The following is a 26,424-nucleotide window of genomic DNA, read 5'->3' on the forward strand; positions in this document are numbered from 1 at the left end:
GATTAATAGTTTGTTTTAAAATGTATTCTGTATGATACAGCAGGGCCAGGGAGCAGTGGGAGAGTGATCTTATTAAGGCCCCTCCCCCAGCCTGGGGAGGAGCTACTTAGCTCAGAAGTCAACTAAAGTCAGGGAACGAAGAAAAAAAAAACAGGAACAGGTATAGGGGTCAAAGGGCCAAAACTAGGGAACTGGAAGGGGACATCGAGCAGAGAACCCTGGACAGTACCCACGGTTCCTCAAAAGTATCCAAGGACCCAGCGGACGCCACCCAGAGGAATTCTGTCCGGATGCATGAACGGATGAAAGAATGAAAACAGGCCTCACAGTCGCAGGCTCCCCCGTCAGCCAACCTCCTCTCCCTGGTGTTATAAATGGCCACTTTGGCCATAGCTAGGAGGAGGTTGACGAGGTGATCCCGCGACTTCATGGGGCCCCAGATTGGGTGTGCATATATAAAAAGATGTGGGGAAAAGTGCAGCCAGAGCCTCAACAAGAGGTTCTGGAGGAGCCGGAAGAGGCACTGCAGATACACTGCACCAGGGTCTCCCTCACACAGCAAAAAGGGCAGGCGTCGGGAAGAGGGGTGAACCGCGCCAGGTACACACCCATGCTCACGGCTCCATGAAGGAGCCACCAACTAATGTCCCCAGCAGGCCGTGGAACCAAGGTGGAATACAGGCTGGCCCACCGGGGTCCCTCACCCTCTGCAGCTGGCAGAAGATCCCGCCACTTGGTGTTGTGGCGGGACACGAGGGTGGAGAAATGAAGAGTATGGAGTACAAGTGTGTAGAGATGGTCCTATGGCGCGGTTTGGAAGTGAACTGGCTGCAAATTGCACAGCCATCTCGGGGTACAAAGGGTTGGAGCTCACGGGGCAAGGACCTGATGAAGAGATCCGGAAGGCCTGGAGTGAGGGGCGGGTGGGGATACCCTCTCACAGGATTTGCCTGAGGAAAGACCGAGAAGTGGGCAATAAGGCTGCCTCCACCTCCCAAAGTATGCGCTGGAGGGTACCAAGGGCAGAGAGCACCATACGCCAGTCAAGCCCATGGGGATCCACCCAGTCTCCCCGGTCATAGTCCACCAGGTCTCCAATCCTGGTAACTTCCGCCAGGACCAACCTCTGGTGCATCGAGGGCGACTCCACCACCAGCACATGAAGATGAAGATTGTGTAGCAGGGGCTGCACGAGGAGATTCGCCCCCTTGGTGACCGTGCGGTCCCACTCCTCAACGATACAGTTGAAATCCCCGCCCAGGACCAGGCACTTGTGAGGATCTAGAGAGCCGAGGAAGGTGGACGCCTGCTGGAATAAACACACCCGCTCCAGGCCTGATGTCGGGGCATAGACGTTGACTAAGTTCGACGTCAGCCCCTCCATACGGACCCGGAGATACAGCAGGCGACCTGGCATGACCTCGGCAACCTCGGGCTGCAGTTTGGGGTAGAACAGGGTGGCCATTCCAGCCGTGTTAACTGTGAGATAGCTAGAATACACCCTGTCCCCCTACTCCAGCTGCCAGCTAGCTTCATCAGCCGGAGCCATATGCGTCTCCTGCAGGAAAACCACAGAGTACCCCCCGTCCCGAAGGAAGGAGAGCATCTGGCATCTACAGAGGCCCCGGGTGTTCAGTGTGGTGAAGATGATCGGTGCCATGATGAGGGCTGGGGTGGATTCTCACGGGCAGGCACGCTAGCAGTCCCCATCAGTCCCCGCAGCAATCCGCGACCGACCCCAAAAGCCATCAGAGAGTCACAGAAGCTGTGGGCCCGCTGGTAGGCCATAGCAGCCTGCCTCCTGGTCCCTTTACCCTCCCCCAATATGGCCCTTGCAGCCTGGAGGATATGGTGAAAGTCCCCCCAGAGCTGGAAAGCAAGCTGCACCTTGTTCCTGAAACCACGGGTGTCCAGGAGAAAGAGGTGCAGCTTGTCCTGCAGCACATCAGGGGCTGGGGTCACAGGACTCTGGGCGTCTGCCATTTGGGTCCCTACAATAGCCCCATGGCTTATGGAGATGGGCAAACGGGGCAAACAATCAGCGTGGTGCCGTCTCAGACCTCGGCATGGGATGAGGTGGCAGAGGGAGGACAGCAGCTCCTAAGGGGTTAGGAGAAGGGAACACAAAAGCCGCCTCTTTCCAAGGGCCATCTTATGGAAGGGGACATGAGACAACGCTGGGGGCGCAAACAACACAGGAGGTGGAGGCAGGGGCGGTATCAGGGACAGGAACAGAACTGGGATCAGGGGCAGAACCGGGATCGGGAGCAGAATCAGGAACCCCAGCAGCCGGGCTACTGAGATACAGCATCTCTCAACCAGGCACAGGGGTTGAGGGAGCAGGAGTGGGAAGGAGACCCTCGACAATGCCGGGTTCAGACGCCATAGCAGACTCAGCGCCCACAACCACAGCATCAGGAGGGAGGGAGTTTCCTATGGTAGGGCCCCCAACCAGATGGGGTGGCAGCTGCCCTGCATCAACAGGGGGAGCTCCCGATGGCTGGGAGCCCTCACTGGGCTTGGCGGCCATGATCAAAGTGCTGTCTGGGGCCGGACAGGTGAACGATACAGGAGGCACTTTGGGACCAGGAGCAGGGACAGCAGTCAAAGGGAGGGCAGAGAGGGGAGGGGAGAATGGCGTGATAGGACTGCTGCCCAGGTCAAGGCCCGCTGGTAAAGTGTCGTCTTCCCCCTGGGTGTCCGGGGTCGGACCCAGGCCCTCGATCTCCTCAAAAATGGAGCAAAAATCCTCACCCGCTACCGCAGAGCCCTCCCAGCAGTGACCAAGGCGACACTCGCCACGGTGCCGATGGGGGGTGTGTGTGCAGATGACAAGAGGGCGGAGGGGGTCCACCTGAGGTCCCCGCAAGCAGGGACTCCAGAGGGGAGTGGTACTTCTCCCCGTTGCTGCTACGACTGCCCCAGCCAGCTTTACTTGTCGGGCCCCAGCAGGGGGCGGGACGGGAAGTTCGGCAACATCAGCCCCCTTTCTAGTTTTATGGGGGGCCTCCTCCTTCTCCACACTGAGGTGGGAGGGTTGAGCTTGTGCTTTCTGCTTATTCCTCTTCCCCATGACTAGAACCCAGCCCTCTAGGGTGTTAGTGGAGGGCTGGCCAGCAGGGGTGGGGTCAGAGGGCAAGGGCAATGGTATCGAGGGTCGAGGAGGCAGGGGAGGGGCATCAAGGGGAAGGGAAAAATCCCCCTGGGGCAGGCCCTGTCCCTCGCCCGGCAGAGACTCCACCGCCCTCTCTTCCATGGGCTCCACGTGACGGTTGCAGGTCCTGCTCGCTCGTGGGCTGCCCCCGGGGCCCAAGCGGAGGCAACGGCAGACTGGAGAGGTGACCGCAGGGGCCGGGCAACCAGGATCACCAGCGACAGCAGGGCTGGCACCCTCCCGAGTCTCGGAGGTCCCAGACACCCCTCCGTGCTGGGCCAGGGGGCAGTCCCTTCAGACATGCCCCATCACTCAGCAGAGGTAACACTGAGTCTCACCCAAGGAATAGTGTACCCGATAATGGGCTCCCTGAAAAGGCACCAAAAAGGACCCCTTGAGCGCCTCTCCATCCCACGCCGGCGGCACTTGAATCTGCACCTGACGGCAGAACGAGAAGACATGATGAAGGGCAGGGTCCTTACAGCCTAATGACAGAGGGCTTATCACTGACAGAGGTTCCCACAGGGTGGTAAGGAAAGGCAGGAGGGCAGCATTGGGAAGGAAAGCTGGGATGGAGGTGAAAACCACCCATACACCCAGGTCCTCCAGGGGCTCAAGGGGGACGTACATGCCCCCCACCGCCAGGCCCTTTTCCACCTCCTCCTGGGCAGTGGCCTCCAATGCCAGGAAGAAGAGTACCTTCCCATACATCTTATAGGCCGTCACCATGGCTGTGGGCCCCACCACCGCCGTGCCTCCTGGTTTGAGTGGTAAAGGGGCCCTGGCTGCCAGGAACAGAACTGGAGGTGATGACCAGGACAGATGACATAGTGGCGGGCGCGGGGGGGGGGGGGGGGGGGGGGGGGGGGGGCAGGAGAGGGACACCACCAGAGCTGGTGGGGGAAATAACAGGGAGAGGAGGAAGGGACACCGCGGCAGAGGGGGCAGCTCCCACCACGGAGGGCTTAACCTTCTTGGTGAGGCCTTTACCCTTCTTATTCCCCTGGCCTTTCCTGCCGGCTGCAGGGGCTCCCTCAGAGCTAGAGGGAATGGGAGGCATTGCAGCAATGGAGTCCGCTCCGGCGCCCATCCAGCAGAAGCGATGACAGGCGGCCCAGCAGCGGCGGATGAGATGGTAACCACAAGAGGGAATGGGGGGACAGGCGGAGGAGGGGCAGCAGGGTCAAGCTGAGGGGCCCCATACACCTATTTCCCTGCCATAGTCAATGGGGATGGGAACGAACACTGGAGGGGGGAAAGGGAAGTGTCGACAGCTCCTCCCCGCTAGGCTGTAGATGGAAGAGGAGGGTGCCAAGGGAGGGGAGGAGGGCATGGGGGCACCTATCAAGGCAGGGAAGAAGGGGGCTATCACCTACACAAGGTGAGATTACCAGCTCCTCTGGCTGCACTGGGGAAAAGAGAAGGACTATAGTATAATTGGAGGGGGGACAGTGAATAGTGAGCTCAACAAAAACGGGAAAGGGGCTCAAGCGCGTGGGGATGGGACATGGGTGGTGCATGAAGCAAGGGGCTAACCGAGGGGGGGCACTGGGGGCCAAGGGTAAAAAAGGAACGGGCCGGAAACCAATCAGGGCCCAGACAGGCAAACCAAAGGGACTAGCTGCAAGGGTAAGGGCAGGGTAGGCAAACTAACAATCACTCAAGGACTGGGGCAGGACAGGCAAACAAGCAAAAGTCCAAAGGGCTGAGGGAAGGGCAGGCAAACAAACAGACGCAGCTAGGAGGGCCATGGCAAGGGGCAGGCAGAGCAAGTGGCAAGGGGAAGGGGGCTTGTAAACTGCTGCAAGGATGCTGGTGGGCAGGACAGAGGGTGGGAAAGTCCATGAGCCAGAAGCAGCAGGGGAGGGAAGGACCAGTCCAAGGATGGTGGGGGGGGGCATGTGCGCTAGCAAACTCAGTCAGTGATGGCTGCTGCAAGAGTCCCAGATGGGCAAAAGAGACGAGGTGAGCAACTGAGTCCAGGTGCGAGGAATGAAGGCAGATGGTAAGCGGAAGCGGTGGAGGGGGCAACGCTGGTGATGGGGGCAGAGGGGACAGATGGCCCAGGGGACAGACTCCACGCTACACCCCCGGTCTCCCCACAGCAACAGTCAATACTCCCACCACAAAAGCAAAGTTGGAAAGTTACTCAGTCCCTCAGGAGTCCCCCTCTATGGTGTCCTGCAGGGTTCCTTTGCGCTCCCCTGGCAGCAGAGGTCTCCTTCTTCCTCCACAAGGCACCAGCAGGCTCCCAGGCAGCAGAGGCAGGAGCATCAGCAGGCAGTCTGGCAACCAGGCAGGAGGTGTTATGCTTATAAGAAGCACACGGGATCTTTTTTAGGGGAAAAGGCAATACGCTGCATTTATTGGAAATATAACTAGCATATGCATTCAATCACACACACACACACACACACACACAGAATCATAGAATCATAGAATCATAGAATATCAGGGCTGGAAGGGACCTCAGGAGGTCATCTAGTCCAACCCCCTGCTCAAAGCAGGACCAATTCCCAACTAAATCATCCCAGCCAGGGCTTTGTCAAGCCGGGCCTTAAAAACCTCCAAGGAAGGAGACTCCACCACCTCCCTAGGTAATGCATTCCAATGCTTCACCACCCTCCTAGTGAAATAGTGTTTCCTAATATCCAACCTAGACCTCCCCCACTGCAACTTGAGACCATTGCTCCTTGTTCTGTCATCTGCCACCACTGAGAACAGCCGAGCTCCATCCTCTTTGGAACCCCCCCTCAGGTAGTTGAAAGCAGCTATCAAATCCCCCCTCATTCTTCTCTTCTGGAGACTAAACAATCCCAGTTCCCTCAGCCTCTCCTCATAAGTCATGTGCTCCAGACCCCTAATCATTTTTGTTGCCCTCCGCTGGACTTTTTCCAATTTTTCCACATCCTTCTTGTAGTGTGGGGCCCAAAACTGGACACAGTACTCCAGATGAGCCCTCACCAATGTCGAATAAAGGGGAACGATCACGTTCCTCGATCTGCTGGCAGTCCCGCCAGTTGAAGTTCTAGTTACCAGTCCGGAGTCTGGATCAATCTAGTGGACAGCTAGGTTGATCGTGGGTAGAGAGGAGCCAGGTTCTGTGTGTCGCGACACGATGCTCCGGGGAAGTCTTGGCAGGACAAACCCAAAGTTTCATGGCAAAGCACTCTATTTATATAGTGATCTTCCTTCATTGGGACCAATGAGGTCATGCTATAATCAATTACCGTTTGATGAGTGCTTGTTTTCTTAGATTGTTCTTCTCATCCTTTATCTTGTTCTTTCATCAGTCTCTCAGGGAGTTAGCTGTGATCAAAACCAGCATGGGGTATCTTGTCCCCATTGATGAGTGATGACTCTAAAAGATGTGGCAGGCAATCTGCCCTCCGCTGACATCCCAATAGGGGCGTGTTGTAATCTCCTGGCACCTTTACGTATGTCCTCGATTTCTCCCTAGAACATCTGGTCAGGTAGTGGCCTTCACACTTATCTTCTAACACACACATTCCTCATTCACACACAAAACAGGACTGATTTACACAAAGCATTTGAACAGGAACATCAAATTGCAATGCAGGAGAAAACAATCATTGCATTCTCTTACGTATTTAAAAAATGCTAAACCTACAACAAAGTGGTGACCCTAAAGGTCTGTCACTGCCTTGAAATCAGCTCCAGACAAGATTCTGCTGATGCAGCTTTACCAATGGCACACTAGGCCATTCCTTTCTGCTTTCAGAAAAGGTGGCTGGCAGGATATGATCAAATCATACATCAATACATTTAATGCATGCTATATTATTATTCTTTATCCTAAGTTATACAAAATACAAACATAAAATCCTACTATTACATATCCCCCTTTTGACCCTTCAAGAACAATTCTTGAGTGGGTCATATTTTATACAACTGTTTCATAGCAATATACTGAGAGGCCATTTGAGCTTGTGGTTGTAATTTAACAAACATTCTTTTTGTCTAACAGCACATACAACACATTCCTAGCAAACAAACAGAGGACAATATTAACACAATTAGCAATGGATGGAACATGATAGACAATATGCTCTTAGAAGTCGGGGACCAGCCTGTAAAAACGTCGTACCAATGATAGGCTGTCAGTTCTTTTTCAGACCTAGTATTTTTAGCATGTCTCCGTTTGCATGTAATATTTGAATGACACGTCTCCCTATATCTCTCTGTGTCTGTTGTAAAAACTGAGTCACCTTTGTTTCTGACAACAAGTGATCAGTTAAATTGTGCCAATCCAGACCAAGGGTAACAGAGAAATTAACCAGGGTAGCGGTTATAGCGCTCTGTGCTTTTTTTAACTTTGGTAAATAGTACGTGTGATTGCTAGTATATAATACACTGGCATTACATCTACATTCATCCACTGGGGGTTGGCTGATACTTTCATCTTCCCAAAATACTGTTTCCCAGGATGTAACACATACACATTGTCCGTTGTACAAAACACACAACATTTTCTAGTTCATCCCACACACATGTTCCCAATGATGTATTCCTACTACATGATTCTGTGGTGACAGGTAGGGACAAGCACACCCATTTCTGAGGGCTCCACTCTGTACACCTTCGGGTATCCAATAATTTCTCCTCTATCCCAGCTCACTGACCCATAACCCGGTGTAGCCAAAAGGATCCCATGGTCAATTTTGGGAGCGGGCTCACTTTCCATATTTCTGTTTCCACAGACTGTTGGTGAGCAATTTTAACAATAATTTCACCTAATAGCAAATCAGGCTTAACCATGCTGGAAACATATTGCATCCATTTATATTTGTAGGTGTCAAACAAGGACCTCTTCCGTTGTTTTAAAAGATGTGTTAATACCCTAACATTTCCAGATATTACCCAAAACATTTCGTGTTCAAGTGATGCTAAACTAAGAATTTGCATCTCAGTATATCCTATGGCCAAGGCAGTTTTATTCTCTAATTCTATTTGTTGTTTATACAGCATCCAGATGGTGGTGTTCAACCTCCGCCACATATTCCATGTTGCTTTTCCAGACCTATTTGTACCAAGTCCACAGTAGTATCTGCCTGCTTGTGAATGAGACTATCTTGCAGTTGTGACAGGGAGCAGAGGGGGTTGGATGGGTCGGGAGTTCTGGGAGTCCTGTCAGGGGGTGGGGAGCGGTTGGATAGGCGAGGGAGTGGATAAGGGTCGGGGCAGTCAGGGGACAGGTAGGGGGTAGGATTCTAGGGGGGCAGTCAGGGGACAAGGAGCAGGGAGGCTTAGATAGGGGGTGGGGTCCTGGGGGGCAGTTAGGGGCAGGGGTCCCAGTAGGGGGTAGTCAGGGGACAAGGAGCGAGGGGGTTCTGGGGGTGGCAGTCAGGGGGCAGGAAGTAGGAGGGAGTGGATGGGGCGGGGCTCCCTGGGTGCACACCCTAATGAAATGGGCTGCGCACGCCTATGGTGGCAGATTATTGCTTAAAATATCCCTTTCTTTTACAAATACCCTTGCTGATTGCAGGGAAAAAAAGAGGAATTACCCCTGGACTTTCCTGTGTTTTTGTTCTATAGTCAGGCCAGGTTTCAATTGCTTCTACCTTTTAAGGGTTTAGGGTGAATTATCCCACTGTTCATTTATTAATTTCATGAGGTGGTGTACCTACGTTTTCTTTCTTATACAGCAGACCAAGTTTGTAATGTTTTTTCTGCTGTGCTAAGCTTTAAGTTTATTTACAGCTAATAGCTGAGAAGCATCATTACCATATGACCTTAAAGTTTTTTTCCCCCCAAAAATCATACACAAAAGTATCTTGTTATACCAGGCCTTTTATTTAGACAATTTGTTTTTGAGGCCAGTAGGTTCAATCTCCTCTTGAAATCTTTGCATAGGCTTTTTAATTTAATTATATCCTTGGGGTTTTGGTGAATTAAAAGGTAAGGGTGTAATACATATAAGTAGACCCCTTTTGTATCTGTCTTCAGATTTCAGCACTGCATACACACACAAAAGCATATATATATATATTTTTTTACTTAGGGTTAACCTGTCCCTCTCTTATTAGGTTTGACTACTTTTTCCACCTTCCTCTGGAGCAGAGGTGGGCAAACTAAGGCCCGTGGGCCACATCCAGCCCGCAGGACCGTCCTGCCCGGCCCCCGAGCTTCTGGCCCGGGAGGCTAGCCCCCAGGCCCTCCCCCGCAGCCTCAGCTCGCTCGCACCGCCGCCGGCGCAATGCTCTGGATGGCGGGGCTGTGAGCTCCTGGAGCAGTGCAGCTGCAGAGCCTGGCCTGACCCGGTCTCTGTGCTGCGTGGTGGCAGTGGTGTGGCCCGGCTCTAGCCGGGTGGCACGGCTGTAGCACCGCCAGCCACCGGTGCTCCAGGCGGCGCGGTAAGGGGGCAGGGGGGGTTGGATAGAGGGCAGGGGAGTTCGGAGTGGTGGTCAGGGGCAGGGGTGTGGATAGGGGTCAGGGGGGTCAGGGAAGGAACAGGGGGTTGAATGGGGGCAGGGATCCCGGGGGGGCAGTCAGGAAGGAGGGGAGGTTGGATGGGGTGGCAGGGGGCAGTCAGGGGCAAGAGTTCCAGGGGCAGTCAGGGGACAGGGAGAAGGGGTGCTTGGATGGGGCAGGGATCCCAGGGGGGCCGTCAGGAATCAGAGGAGGGTTGGACGGGGTGGCGGAGGTCCGGGGGCGGTCAGGGGACAGGGAGTGGGGGTGTGTGGATGGGGCAGGAGTCCCGGGGGGGGGGGGCAGATAAGAGGTGGGGGCCGGGCTACGACCCCCTCACCTAACCGGCCCTCCATACAATGTACAAAACCCGATGCAGCCCTCAGGCCAAAAAGTTTCCCCGCCCCTGCTCTGGAGGGTCATAATTTGAGACTTTTGGTTTGTTGTAGCTCCTGAGGCCCCAGTCATGTACAGGGCCGGCTCACAACATTTTGGCACCTGAGGCGGAGAGCTCAAATGACGCCCCCCATGTCTCCTTGCTAGGGCCAAAACTTTGAAAGGTCTCAATTCTGCCTTCTTCCTGTTCTACTCCTCTCATGGTACTACTCTGCTACCTACCCCAATAAAGGAGAACTAACAACTTAAAATGCCTTGTTCAAAAATTCTAAGTAACAACTTTCAGACACCTGAACAGCAAATGTAACTTTTATTGTCTGCATAGTAGACACTGGCATTTTTATCTGTTTGAATAATCAAAGTGGTGCTTTCCGTGCCTTCTTGGTTGCAAAGATTTGAACTGCTTCCTGAAGGGCCACAGTCTGGGCCAGCTCATGCTCTACTGAGATGGTTGCAAAGCCAACCAGTCTCTCCGGTGTCATTGTGGAGCGTAGATGTGTTTTTATTAACTTCAGCTTGGAGAAGCTGCGTTCTCCACTGGCAACTGTTACAGGAAGTATTAGAAGTATGCGCAGAGCAACAAAAGTATTTGGAAAGAGGGTGGTCATCTTATTTGTGCACATATATTCCAGAACAGTCTTTGAAGTTGATCCTGCTGAAATGTATCTTGAAAGGGCTTTCAGTTCATCACCTAAATCACTCGCATCAATATTGCGCATGTCATCATGTGTCAACACTGTGTCTAGTGCCCTGCATTGCTGGTGTAGGTCTTCTTCAGGTATAGTGAGGAGTTTTGGAATATCATACAACATCCCAAATATACTGCTGTGTTCCTTGAGCTGCATGAAACGTTCTTCAACTGACGGTATTGCACAATCTAGCACCTGGTTAAAGAATTCAACTTGAATTGTTGTTTGGGGTCTCTTATGGGATTATCCAGTGCCTCATAATCAAAATGTCTTTTTCTTTGGTGACGCTTGTATTCTTGAATGGGTGGGAAAATAGCTTCAGTGTGAAGTTCCTCTGCCAACTTCTGTGCACTCTTCAGAACATTTTGAAATCCCTCATCTGACCAGTAAGACTGTAGGTATGACTTTGCTTTGTCCAGTTGTTCCATTGCTCCAGATATATCAAGGTCAACACCTTGGAGTCTCTTGCTTACAACATTTATTTCAAACAGTATGTCATGCCACAACACTAAGCCACACAGAAATTTGAAGTTATGTATGTTTCTTGTGATTCCATTTCCCTCTGCCACTGTTCTCCCACGAACAGTTCCTGTCATAGCATTATCCTCCATAGTGGCTGTGACTGTACCTCCCATAAGGCTTTCTGGAAATATGCTTAGAATGTGTTTTATGCCTCATGGTAAGGCCAGTCCTGGTCATGTAGACACAATGCTGTACAAATACAGAACAAAAATACAGCCTCTACCCTGAAAATCTTACAGTCTAAGTACAAGCCAAGAGAGAAATACAACACAGGAGAAGCACAAGGCAAAAATGACACCTATGTGTGCATAGTATCAAAGCCTTCTTTTTAGAGTTATTGCAGCATGGAAGATATTTCCTTCTAGGATTTCATATTTGAGGTGCTGATGCTGAGTACCTGAGAAACAACTGATGGTACTATATTTTCTTGTAGACAGTGTCCTCTGGGATCTCATTTAACCTCCTTATAGTGCTCCCAAAGATCCGCATCACAGTAACCTCCCTCTGGCCAAGGAAAGTTGGACATTTATGCAGCCTACTGTGTTCCAGTAATAGTAACTTGATAAAAACTACGCCTTATAACATGAGAATCGGAACATTTCAGTGACAGAGCACCCACTCTATCCTTATAGTCTGGTACCCTGCCTCCTGCAGTTGTCCATAACTGATACTTAAGACAATAGTGAAAATAGTCCATTTTTCACCCAGTATTTGAAAAGAATGAAGTAAGAATTGGTTTTCAAGTAATATTGCTGGTAGATTCATGATCTAGCTAACATAGTGGCAATGATGGTCTTTAAGATAAAATGTGCCTTCTTGCAAAAAATCTGGTTTGCCTCAATTATTTCTACTGGGGAATACCACAGGATGATTAAATAGATTGTAATGGAAATAATTTCTTTTCCATTCCATCAAGTGCTCCGTCACTTTTATATTATGGGACATGGCTAACAGGCTCATCAAGTTAACAACTGCCATATGCATTATTTTACACATCTCCCTCACACTAAGTAATCCTAATCTTTAAATTTTCATTGTACCAATCTGGACATTTTCAATTTTACCTACACCTCTTTTTGAAGTGAGGCTGATCAGTGGCTTAACAACGAAATCTTCGGTGAGTTTAAACTCAAAAAGTAAGCTTACAAGAAGTGGACATTTGGACAGATGACTAGGGAGGAGTATAAAAATATTGCTAGAGCATGCAGGAGTGTAATCAGGAAGGCCAAAGCACAATTGGAGTTGCAGCTAGCAAGGGATATGAAGGGTAACAAGAAGGGTTTCTACAGGTATGTTAGCAACAAGAAGGTGGTGAGGGAAAGTGTGGGACCCTTACTGAATGGGGGAGGCAACAGAGGAAGGTGGGGGGAAGTCCAAGGGGAAGGCACGTGCACCCACATGCGCTTGCACACTCAGTCTTATGCTGGCTGCTGTAACAGTCCCAGATGATGGCATGGCACGCAGCTGAGTCCAGGAGCGGCAGCAGATGGAGGTGATGGACGACACGGGGGGGGACAGATGGCCCAGGCTCCATGCCACACCCCATGTCTCCCCACACCAACAGTCGACACCCCCATCACAAAAGCAAAGTTAGAAAGTTATTCAGTTCCTTAGCAGGCCCCCTCCACGGTGTCCTGCAGGGTTCCTGCACACTCCCCCAGCAACAGAGGTTTCCTCCTTTTCCTCCTCAAGGCACCAGAAAGCTCCCAGGCAGTAGCACCAGCAGGCAGCCCAGCAACCAGGCAGGACAGACCCCTCAGGTGGTATCAGGAACAGCAGGGGGGGGTCCCTCACTCCCTCTCTGGGGAATAGGTCCCACCCCCAAGGGCGGACAGCAGCAAACAAGGGGGGGCAACTGGCCAGCAAGGGAGCAGAAGAGCGGGGCCTGGACCAGAGGGAAGCTGGATCAAGCCCAGCAGCAGCACCTAGTTGGCACCCTGCTCACAACAGCAGCTCCACACCAGGTGGCAGGTAAGCCAGCCTTGCAGTGGGGGGGGGGGGGGGTGGAGAGAAAAGTGCAATACAGCAGATCCAAGGAGCAGTGGGAGAGGGGAGATATATAAGCCCTATGCTAATTAAGGCCTGGTTCCTTGTAGACTAGGGAGGGTTGCTACAGGTTAATTGGAGCACCTTTAGTCAATTAAGGCCCTGTCAGGAACCTAATAAAAAAAAACCTGCTTCAGGCAGTCAGTATGTATGAGAAAGGAAAGGGAGGACTGGAGTGTGGAGGTGTGTTATTGAGACTTGAGACACAGAACTTAAGGAAAGGAGACTCTCTCCCCCCGAGTCAAGGACTGAGGGTAAGATAGCTGCAGGGGTTGAGAGGGACAAACCCAGACTACTTCCCTTCTCTGCCACCTTCTTGGGCCATTAGGGGGGCCCTCAGTGCCCCAAGAGTAGGGGCAAGGGCTGGTGTCTTGCCCTTCCCCCTGCCAAGAAAAGCAAAGGACCCACCATACTAACATTGGCTATTTTGTCACAACTGCTTAATATTGCATATGAAACACTTAAATATCTTAATTCATACTAAAGACTAGGGCATGTGAGAATTCTATATATAGTGCAAAGCAGTGACTTTAATGAATATAGTTATTAGCTGGCTGGAACAAAAACCTGGATGGTTGAAGATCACTGAGGACCACAGTTATTAACCTCTAGTTTAGGTGCATAGTCAGTGGCCAGGACAAGAGAAATCTCCAAAAATAAACTTTATATAAACCTAACATAAAAGAAAACTCTTATCAGTTGAACATGTTTATTTTGCATATCACCTTGTCATAGTGATCATTCCTTTGAAAATTACTTTACAGTAAATATTTGGTTTGCATATTATTGCTCATGACATTTACAGCAAACTAAAATAAAATACATTAAATGAAAGTAAAATAAAGTAGTGAAATTAGTTTGAAGCTAAAAAACCATAGATAAAAGAAATGTGGAATCTGCATTCTTTAATATCTAGTTTAGTATCAAATTTTATTCATGTGCTTTGTTATATTGCCATGTGACCCCCTTTGCTGTTTTTATAACTTCTTTTGGTGGCTAAAACATGGCTCAGAATTTGCTAGCTTCACTTGGATAGAGGACAGTGTCCTGTCTCATCCAAGGTTTGGTCTGAATGGTATCTTATTCTTTTGAACAAGACTGAACATGGTCTCTTCAGCATTTGAGTGGGATAAAACTAAGACAAGCCTGGCAACCCTGCATAGTAATGGAAACTTGAGAAGACCACTAGGCCTTTGGACATTATATGGGCATAGCTTAGCAGTGTCCATCCTGTATTGCACAGTAGTGTTATTTGTGTCTGTTTGTAGTGCTGCCTCATCCCATACACAGAGGGATATTGGTTCTCTGCATCAATTGGTAATCAACAAATTCCTCTTACAGCTTCTCTATCTCAGGTGGAGAAAGATTGAAAGTGTGCTGTATCTGCTGACTAAATGCTCAACTTATTCAAAAGTGCAATTTTCCCTAATATCAAAGTTCACGAATGCTGCCATCTTTAACATATTCAAAGGTAGCGTCTCACATGTGTACTTGGCTGCACAACAAGCTTCTGTTTTGCTAGAGGACTAATATCCCTTTGCTCTAACTTCTGAACCAGTTGTTTTGTGACCAAAGCTACAGACAAAGGTGTCTGGAAGCGGATTGTCAGAGTTTGCTAATTCTGACAATCTGTGAGGCAGCATTTTTGATCACTTGCACCTGAGTAAGTTTTCCTAGCAGTTCTCAGCAAAGTAGAAAGTACAACTACTATGTAAATACAAGGATTTTCCCTCTGCAGAAACTTGTTAGTGGTGCTAAACACTGGGAGGACAGCCTGGTAGAATAATAGATAACAGAAGTTTATAGGATCTCTGAAAGCAGAACTTAGTCTGACCCTTGCTATTATTAACAGACAAAGCAGCTGTTGAGAACTGCATACTACAGCAACAATCTGTTACTAGCTACTTGCAGGCTAAACCATCTGGTGTGAACATGCTTCAGAATCTGTGTGTTGAAAGTCACAAACTACAGAATTCCTCCAAGAATGACTGTTTTGTGCTTTTGTCAAAGTAATAGTAGCAATCAATACACACATCTTCAATGTCCAATACTGATATTTAGAAAACTCAAGCACCAGCAGTATTGTGGATGATGTGGCATAGGTGGCTCATAAAATACACACATGCATTGTTACTTTGAACCAGTGTCTTAACTGAATTATTTTTACCCATGTTTACACTGGCACTGTCTACAAAAAAACCTAACCTAACCGTTTCCCCATGGTGTATCATGTGACATTCTTATCAATTTTGGAAAATATTTCTTCCACAGTAGCTGTCAGATCTTTCTGGGTATCAAAAAGCCTCACTGTCAGTGGATTCATTTTTTCTAAGCCCAAGTCAATAGCGCCATCAACAGAAGGAGAAAAGGCTTCAGTTGCCTCACATGATGCTCTTGGAAATAGGGAGCAGTGGCACCATTCAGCCGACAGGTTGACTCGGTTCTTGCAGATGCATTATCCTGTTGGGCAATCTGGAGATATCTTTAAACAGGGGCTCAGGTGGTTTGCACTCGCAAAAGGAATATAATGCTGTGCTACAGAGTTGTAACTTTCACTTTTGCATGTGCCACCAGAGGAGGGGGGGAAATCGTTTTTACATAAAAAAGGTATAATATATAAAATGAAAGTGACTTATCAAAGTTAAATATAAAAGTTAATAGACAAAAGACAAACAGCATTAATGTTAACAATGATACAAATAGTGGATTGTCTTTGTTATAGAAGGATTACAAGTTTGTCTAACTTTGTAAATGTAATATACTGTATTTTAATAATCCTGTTTGCTTGGATAAAGGCATCAGCTACATTAAATATTTAACCCTCATCAGGATAAATTGAAAATGTACAGAAAACCTTGAACCCAATAAAAATATTCATAAAAAAAATCAAAGCTTTCTGAAAAAACATTGCAAACAGAGTACACCTCTACCTCGATATAACGCTGTCCTCGAGAGCCAAAAAAATCTTACCGCGTTATAGGTGAAACTGCATTATATCGAACTTGCTTTGATCCACCAGAGCGTGCAGCCCCGCCTGCCCGGAGCACTGCTTTACCGCATTATATCCAAATTCGTGTTATATCGGGTCACGTTATATTGAGGTAGCGGTGTACTAGATATAAGTTACTATACGATCGCCCTAATCCCCCCCAAAAGTCAAACAAATTACTGCTGGGGAACCCAAGTGCCCTGAAGAGGGTTAATAATATTACTGTTACTTTATTCAAACAAATTAATAACGAATATAAGTTTATCATTGAGGGGCTTTACCATAGGCACAAAAGGAATTCGTGGCTACTCTGCCATTTGTGTGCAGTATTTTACTTTTCAGATGGAGAGTTGCATCTTTTTCTCCTTGAGAGCCACGGGACAGCTCCTGGCAACACAGCATACATTTAAAAGAAGTTTTGCCTGCTACTGGGACAATGAAGGGCCATGAATTTGTCCAGCATGGTTTAAATTTTGAACTGTATTTTGCAGAACCCACAAACTTCCAATCAAGTCCTCCCTTTTTTGGGGGGGGCGGAGGCAAACTCATATGTTTGACATTCAAATATTCACACACACAAACCCTGTGTAGCTGCCTCTTTTGTGTGTGTGTGTGTGGAATGTGGGCCTGCAATCTCCCTGGTTACCCTAGTACACAAGCTTGGAAAGTGGCTTTCCAAACTCTAAGCCCTGTGCCCGAGACCCTGGATGTATTGTTGTCTCTTACAGTGCCTGAGAAAAGATATTTTAAATCATTATTTATATATATACATACATACACACACCCCTCTACCCCGCTATAACGCGACCCGCTATAACACGAATTTGGATATAATGCGGTAAAGCAGTGCTCGGGGGGGCAGGGCTGCGCACTCTAGTGGATCAAAGCAAGTTCAATATAACGCAGTTTCACCTATAACGCGGTAAGATTTCTTGGCTCCCGAGGACAGCATTATAACACTCAAAATGAGAGAGAGAGAGAGAAGTTTAGGAATGCATGTGAGAAATAGAATGCTAATGCATGAGTCTGACACCCAATGAATGACACTAGACATGTCTGCATTCCTGGACAAGTCGGTACAGCCAGGAATACAGTGGCATACCCCTCCCACCATCATGTGCATGCGAGGTCATACCGCACAGGGAGCACCATTTTGAAGACATACTGCTCCACCCCTGCCAACGTGTCCCTGCACATATGGTGTGTAGAGCAGTGCGCTATCCATTATGATGTCCCTCAGCTGATACTAAATCAAACCACATTCAGTTTTGTCTCAGTACTGGACAGAGAGCAAACATCACAAAAGCAGGACTGTCTGGTTTACAAATGGGCAAATAGCCTACCTACCCAAGTCTGCCCCCACACCTCTCCAGGTGAGCTCCTCTCTGTCTGGCTTGTAGCCCGTGTGGTGGCAGCACAGACATGGGGGAGTTGAAGTGATGGCCACAAAGCGAGTTCACGGTGGTGGCCAGGGCAGGGGCCAGGCACAGAGCAGCAGGTGAGGGTGGGGCGAGAACTTGGAGATGGGTGGTTGCTGCACTTGTGGCTGAAGTGGCAGTGCTCATGGTCCCACCACGAGCCACTCAGCACCTGAGACATGGACACAATCTTACCCATGTCAAGGGCAGGGAGTGGCTTGGGAGGGGGTGGAGCACTTCCTCAGCAGCCCAGCTGCGGGCCACTTCCTGCTTCTCAGAGCCTAGGCTGCTGGCCATCCCCTCCCTGGGCAGACCCACCAGCCTCATCCCCTGTCACCACCAATCTGTGGCAGCTGCTTTGTTTACCTGTTACTAGAGCAGCCTCTAGCTATTTATCATCAGTATAAAAACCTAAAAGGCTTTAATGAAAGTTGATTTGAATTTATTATTTCATTGACCCCAAAGCTTCATGCCCCCATAGGAAAGATCTGATGTTATTCTAAAAAAGCTTACATTCCCAGGCACAAACATTCTGGTCTCTAAGCGTATGCTGCAATGCTTTTCCAATAAGCCAACATATACCTTTACTTTCTTATGTTTACTGTAACTGTGTGCAGGAGCGGCACCAGGGTTTTTGCCGTCCTAGGAGGCAGCGCTCCTCCTCTGAGCATTCAGGGGGCCTGTCGTCTTCGGCGGTGGGGGTCCTTCCGCTCCACATCTTCGGGGCACTTTGGCGGCGGGTCCCTGAGCGAGTGAAGGACCCGCTGCCGAATTTCCACCGAAGATCCGGAGTGGAAGGACCCCCCGCCGCCAAATTTCCGCCAAGGGCAGCAAAATGCTGCCCCCCAAATCCTGCCGCCCTAGGCAAACGCCTAGGGTCACCTAGTGGAAGCGCCGGCCCTGACTGTGTGGCACCCACTTCTCATTAGCGCCTCCTTCTGGTTAGGTGTGTCTGCACTTCTCAGTTTATGGTGAGCCCTTCTGGCAGTTTCTCTGGTGGTTTCTAGTGATTCAGCCCTCCAGCTGAGTCACTCATGATCTGTTCAGAGCACAACTCAAACAGACTCATTCCAGGGTATTAGTCCACCAGCTGGGCCTCTTAACAGTTCAGATCCCCTTCTGGGGGTTTATCACTATCCAATTGTAGGTCACTTTCCTAGTAGCCTATGGGGGGAAGACAGGCCCACCCACTACTCTGGGTCCCAGTTCAGGGACACTAAGAATATCAGCCATGCACTGCCATGTCCCTTTAACTAAACTACTTTCAGTTCCCTGGGCCACTTTCCCACAGCCCCAGCCTTCACCCAGTGATTCACCCTTCCCTCACGGCCATTCTGTGTTCAGGCCAAGCAGCCAGCCAGGAGTTCTTTCTTGCTCCCCCAATCCATGTCTGCACTGAGTTGCAGTTCCCTTTAGCTAGCAAGGAGCACTATCTGTACTCCTGTGACTCCAGCAAAGAACTGACTCTTGGCTGCACTGCAGCTCCTTTATACTAGCCTGCAACCCTCTGATTGGCTAGCACCTTGCAGCCTCCCCCTGATTGGCTGCTTTCCTGCACAGTCTCTCTCTAGGCTGCTTGGAAGATTAAGCTTCTTTCCTGGGACACAGGTGTGGCAGGACCCTGAGACCTCCAGCAGGGGGCCTCGGAGCCTAGTTCACCCCTCACACTTACTCAAACTATGCAGCGGTGGCCAGCACATCCCTTGGCCCGCGCCACTTCCTGCAGCCCCCATTGGCCTGGAGCGGCGAACCGCGGCCAGTGGGAGCCACGATCGGCCGAACCTGCGGACGCGGCAGGTAAACAAACCAGCCCGGCCTGCCAGGGGGCTTACCCTGGCGGGCCATGTGCCAAAGGTTGCTGATCTCTGGTGTAGACTCTGATACATGAATTACCTGTTCAGACAACTGGGCATTAACGTTCTGATTTTATAGTAGTATTCCATATTGTCTTTGTAAGGTGCTGTTTCCAAAGTAGACATTTTTCTGGGTCTCATAATTAGCAAGTGAGGTGCTAGATATTTTGCAGCTACTGTTTTTGTGAATGCAGCTCTGGGGGTGCAGGCGGGGCACTTTCATTTGTTTAAGACACGTTACAGAGCCTGTTTTAAAAAGGGATTATCAAAAGGCATTTTGGCTAAAAGCTTTCTGCATAGCCTCCTGTGTATGCTGTGAAAATCAACTGTTATGAGAATGATCATTTCATGAAGTATCATAGTCTTTGCATGTGTAGGAATTTGCCTTAAATTTGAGTGACACCTAGTGGTTGATTCATTCAGTAATACTAAAGCAATGAGTGCCTACGTCAGTTCTTTATATGGTCAGTCTTATGCCGAGGCAATTAAATCTTAGGACACGGCCACACTAGAGAGTTTACAGCTGTGCAGATGCACTGATGTAGCTGTGCCGCTTTAAGCTCTCTAAAGTAGCTGTTCTAAGCCGACAATTTAGTTATACGCTTGAGCGACATAAATTATGCCGACATAAAGTGTAGTGTAGACGTAGCCTTAGTAACTCATAAGGAGAGTTAAGTATTAGAAGTAGGGCTGTCAATTAATCACAGTTAACTCATGTGATTAACTCAAAAAATTAATTGTGATTAATCGCTGTTTTAATCACACTGTTAAGCAATGGAATACCAATTGAAATGTATTAAATATTTTTGGATGTTTTTCTACATTTTTAAATATATTGATTTGCATTACAACCCAGAATACAAAGTTCGGTGCTCACTTTATATTATTATTTTTATTACAAATATTTGCACTGTAAAAATGATAAGAGAAATCGTATTTTTCAGTTCACCTCATACAAGCACTGTAGTGTAGTGCAATCTCTTTATCGTGAAAGTACAACTTACAAATGTAGATTTTGTTGTTGTTGCATAACTGCACTCAAAAACAAAACAATGTAAAACTTTAGAGCCTACAAGTCCACTCAGTCCTACTTCTTGTTCAACCAGTCACTCAGACAAACAAGTTTGTTTACATTTACGGGACATAATGCTGCCCACTTCTTATTTACAATGTCACCTGAAAATAAGAAAGGGTGCTCATGTGGCACTTTTGTAGCCGGCATTGCAAGGTATTTACATGCCAGATATGCTAAACATTCGTCTGCCCCTTCATGCTTCAACCACTATTCCAGAGGACATGCTTCCATGCTGATGACGCTCGTTTAAAAAAAAATGCGTTAATTAAATTTGTGACTGAACTCCTTGGGGGAGAATTGTATGACTCCTGCTCTGTTTTACCCGCATTCTGCCATATATTTCATGTTATAGTAGTCTCAGATGATGACCCAGCACATGTTGTTTGTTTTAAGAACACTTTCACTTCAGATTTGACAAAACGTAAAGACAGTTCCAAGGTGAGATTTCTAAAGAGAGCTACAGCACTCAACCCAAGATTTAAGAATCTGAAGTGCTTTCCAAAATCTGAGAGGGACGAGGTGTGGAGCATGCTTCCGGGAGTTTTAAAAGAGCAACACTCCAATGCGGAAACTACAGAACCCGAACCACCAAAAAAAAAGAAAAAATCAACCTTCTGCTGGTGGCATCTGACTCAGATGATGAAAACAAATATGCGTCACTCCGCACTGCTTTGGATCGTTATCGAGCAGAACCCGTCATCAGCATGGGCGCATGTCCTCTGGAATGGTGGTTGAAGCATGAAGGGACATATGAATCTTTAGAGCATCTGGCATGTAAGTATCTTGCGATGACAGCTACGACTGTGGCCATGCAAACACCTGTTGTCACTTTCAGGTAACATTGTAAACAAGAAACAGGCAGCATTATCTCCTGCTAATGTAAACAAACTTATTTGTCTGAGCGATTGGCTGAACAAGAAGTAGGACTGAGTGAACATGCAGGCTTTAAAATTTTACATTGTTTTATTTTTGAGTGCAGTTTTTTTTGTACATAATTCTACATTTGTAAGTTCAACTTTCATGATAAAGAGATTGCACTACATTATTTGTATTAGGTGAATTGAAAAATTCTATTTCTTTTGTTTTTTACTGTGCAAATATTTGTAATTAAAAATAATATAAAGTGAACACTACACTTTGTATTCTGTGTGGTAATTGAAATCAATATATTTGAAAATGCAGAAAACATCCAAAAATATTTAAATAAATGATAGTCTATTATTCTTTAACCGTGTGATTAATCATGAATAATTTTTAATCATGCAATTAATCGTCATTATTTTCTTTAATCACACGATTAATCACGATTAATTTTTTTAATTGCTTGACAGCCCTAGTAAGAATACACTTTTAAATGGCTAAAACCTAACTTAACAAGCTACAGTGTTTGTTGATGGTCCTTACCAATCTTCCATTCCCCCTTGGCTGAAGGACCCATCTTTCTCAGCTTCCAAGAGCTTCCCCTTGTGTATGCCCAGTGATGGATGCCAAGATAGTTTCTCCTTATATCTTCCCAAACTTACTGTTTTGTTTCCAAATTTAGGATGAACTCCTGCTGTTCTTCCCTTTCTGTGGACTTTCCATTGCCCTGCTGATTTGTATGTAAATGGAGCTTCTGCTGTTTTTGGTCACACCTGGTTTAATTTAATTGGAGACAGGAAGATAGCTGCCTTCCATTCTGTCTAAAAGAAGGTCCGTTTCTCCCTGTGTTTTGTCACAGGGTTTAAAGTATAATATTATTAAGTATCCATATTTTCTCATGTAGTGTTAAGACATACATTTCACAATATTAATCACCAGTGTATCGTTAGCTTTCAGAAAAGACCTTACTTGATACACTTTTATAATACAGCAATATTGTATACAGTCAGTTGTTTCAATTACTTATCATTTGAGGTTCAGAGCCCTTGCCTTTATAGCCCAGATAAAGTTTCTCTCTCCTGCTAGGGTATAGATGTAATGCTGTCTTCTCCCCCACTTGGTGGCTTTGTTTATCTTGATTGTTTCTGTCTGATGGACATTCTGGACAGACAAACAAATACACATTCCTTTGTCCAGGGCAGACTGGGCTTATTTGGGATTGCTCGTCAAACACATTTTAAGAACATAATTCTAGCACATATTCATAACTCTTTGTACACACCCTATGCATACATTGTGCATGAATGTTAATGATCAGTGAGTTATTAGTTTTCCAATGATATCTTACATGCCACCTTTTAGATACAGATTATGACAACAGTGAGTTAGATGTTATGAGTATGTCAGGCCTGACAGGAGCTGCTGACGCAAAGTAGTGAACCACAAATGGGCCTCTGTGTCACAGCTTCCCAGAGAAGTTGTGGAATCCCTGTAATTGGAGGTTTTTTAAGAACAGTTTAGACAAACACCTGTGAGGGATGGTCTAGGTGTACTTGGTCCTGCCTCAGTCTGAGGGTCTGGATTAGATGACTTCTTGAGGTCCCTTCCAGTCCTACATTTAGATGATTCCACGTTTTTTATTTGTACTTTTAGTTATTCTTGTTGGTCGTATAACCAAATCAACATGTTTTAATGGTTATTTACAACCAAATATAGAATTTACACTAGCTTGATACTTCTTGCTAGCCACAAGGATAAACCATAAACATTTATTATATCACTTAATATACATTTATTCTGCTTAATTCCATTTTGTTGGAAAAGGATGACTTTAGGAAACTAATTATGTATAAATACTCATGATTTATGTCAATCTGCATTTGGATGAAATTTGGCATTCAATTAAATGCACAAAAGCAGCATTTAATTTCTTTTATTAAATAAAATGGCCCTAATTGTGTTGGATAAATAAGAAAAAATCAAAAGTAGTATTGATTGTATTAACAAAGCAGTTCAATTCATTGATTTGTTTCTGGCCATCATATCCTTAAATATTAAACACCTCCCACCTTGCTTTTATGCACAGACTGGAAGATAATGAGCTTTCCAACTTTTTCAACTCCTAACTGGGCTTTCTTCATTTGAACGAACTAGTCCAAATGAAGAAAATATTCTCTCTGCATCTGCAGAGAGGCTACTGCCATCAAAAGCTGGTTTAGCACTTCAGTAAACTCTTGTTCCAGTTGCTTAGCCAGGGCCGGCTTTAGGCACCGCGGGGCCCGATTCGAAGGAGCTGCCGCAGAAGTCCCGCTGCTGTCTTCGGCAGCAGCTCAATCGCTGCCGCGGAGGAAGGACCCTCTGCCGAAATGCCGCTGAAGACAGCGGCAACGATTAAGCTGCCGCCGCCGACAGTGCCGGGACTTCGGCAGCAGCTCAATCGGCTGCTGGTGCCTTCAGCGGCACTTCGGTGGAGGGAACTTCCTCCGCAGCAGCGATTGAGCTGCCGCTGAAGACAGTGGTGGGACTTCGGTGGCAGCTCCTTTGGGACGTTGCGGGGCCCTCTTAGGGGCGCAGGGCCTTCTTAGGGGTGTGGGGCCTGATTCCGGGGAATCGGCTGAATCGCCCTAAAGCTGGCCCTGTGCTTAGCCACCAACTTTCACCAATTGACTTCCTTTAAACATCAGCAAAAACCATGTAAAGCTTGAATAGTTTGCTTTCAGCCCTGAAATTGATTATGGTTGGCGTGATTGATTGGCTGATTACTAGATGCCGTAATGGACTTGCGTCCCATTTTTTCTACTGGCCTCTTGTGTTCAGTCATGACATAGATTCTCCCTCTTAATCCCTCCTCTCTGGGGCTACCAATAAATTCAAGAGAGGCTTTGTATGGGAGAACACCCTTTATTCAATAAATAATCTACCAAGCAAGAAACAAAATCTCATCACCAAGGGTTCTGGTCCCTGCCCTGGAGTTGAGATTCTCCTCTAAACAGTCTCTGAATCTTCCTTTAAAGCAAGAAACTCCCAGCTTTCTCCCCAGAGCTGGAATACAGCAATCTTTCCATTATTCTTCCTCAGAGCTGGGACACAGTTCTCACCAGTTTTCTGTTGTTTTTACACAGCTCCCCTCAGTTCTCCTACCTGGAGCTGGGCCTAATAGTAAGTTAATTAGGACTCAGTCAGAGACTCTTGAGGGAGAGAAACAACTGGGAAGGAAGGTCTCCCAGAGGAAGGAGATCATTCCTTCCCCATGCTGTACCCACTACCCCCACACTGCACCCCTTCCCCATGCAGTACCCTCACACTGCACCCCTTCCCCATCCACTGTAGATTGATCATAAGTTTAAGCCTTAACACAAGTTGCTATAAATTCAAATGTATTTTAAAAGGTTTATCCTTTTGAAAGAAAAACTTATTTATAATTTGAATAAAAAATCTGTTTATTTCTTAAATAATTGATCCCTATCCACCCTGCTGTGTGGGACCATTGGAGACTGTTGGCATGGTATGACATCTTGAGGAGAACTGAGGATGTGTTCTCCTAATGCCCCTGAGAAACTACTCTGCAGTGGTTGATGGAAGCAGAATGTAGTCTGTGAACTAACCACTTCGTCTACTGGAGACAAGTAGCTATTTATACAGCTGCCTGCAACAGCCATTCAATTTTACTGAACCACGTCTCCCTCTCTGCACACTAGCACCTAGCACAACAGTGATCCTGATCAATGCCTCTGGATGTTACTGCAATGGGTCAGTGCGCACTGTACCCTTGTGCTCTGCAGCCCCATTTGTAACCACGTATGGAGCAGTGGAAACAAGTGCAGATTAATTGTTGGATTTGGGGACCATGAGTCCCTCACAGCTTGATTTTGGTTTAAGTACCCAGAGTATTCCCTTTTAGTTACTCATGTGGGATTTTTGTAGGTGGACATCAGCAATCTATTGTGCATATACAGGGCCAGCTTTAGGAGCGGGAAAGCAGAATGTTGCGCATTCTTTTTTCCCCCTTGCTCCACTGATTGGCTGGCCTTTTGTTGTGGTAATGGGCAAGGGGGGAAGAGGGGTTGGCTCAGCCACTCTAGGTGAAGGGGAGGGGGGCCTGAAAACATTTTCCACCTTGATTGGCAAAACACCTGGGCTTGCCCTGTGCATGTAGTAATGTCACACAGCTAAGGCAGCAGCCATCCTCCAGGTCCTCCACCTGTTATCTTTGAGGGCCTGTATTGCCTTGTATCTGGCCACAAATGAAACTTGCCACTGTAATTTAGGCTGCTGTAGTTGTGTCATGTTTGTTGTAAGCAGGATGCACCTCCCGCAAGTGTAGACTTCTGAAGCCAGATCTATAGTGTTAGTCTCTATGCTGCAGCATAGAGATAAAATGTATTTTCTTGTAAGTGCTGCTCCACGAGAGTGTCTGAGATGCTTACTGGCTACTCTGCTGTGCACCAAGACTCTTCTTTATCACTGCAGAGTGAGATGTGGCTTAGGCCTTTTGCCATTACTGCTGCTATTCAGTTTGGATGTAATTAGCATGACTGCACTCAGGCCCACCTCCATCCGACCCAGTTTTCCCACTCCACAGACTGTTTGTGCACTGGCAATGCCACACATAATCCCTTTTGGCCTCCTCTGTGTGGCACTTACACCTCTTTAAGTCCACGTAGGTTGCACAGGCAAACCAAAATTCATCAGATATGAATTGTTAATTAGCAAGTCAATGTCAGGCAGGGCTTTTATTGCCTAACATTGCTTCCTCTGTAAGGAACCTCTATATTGTAATGCTAACAAATAAATTGTTCTGAGCACTTGCTGTCTCTCTGTTGTGTGCCATTTGGTGTGTCCTTCACATAACCTATTTCCTTAAACTTAAAAATCCACAATTTATCAAGTGAGATTCTTTTCCTCGACCTTGGTTATTTCTAAGGGTATGTCTTCACTACCCGCCGATCCGGCGGGTAGCAATCGGTCTATCGGGGATCGACTTACCGCGTC

The sequence above is a fragment of the Terrapene carolina genome, unplaced genomic scaffold, assembly GCF_002925995.2.
Source record: "Terrapene carolina triunguis isolate 2854851 unplaced genomic scaffold, T_m_triunguis-2.0 Scaffold68, whole genome shotgun sequence".
Lineage (NCBI taxonomy): Eukaryota > Metazoa > Chordata > Testudines > Emydidae > Terrapene > Terrapene triunguis.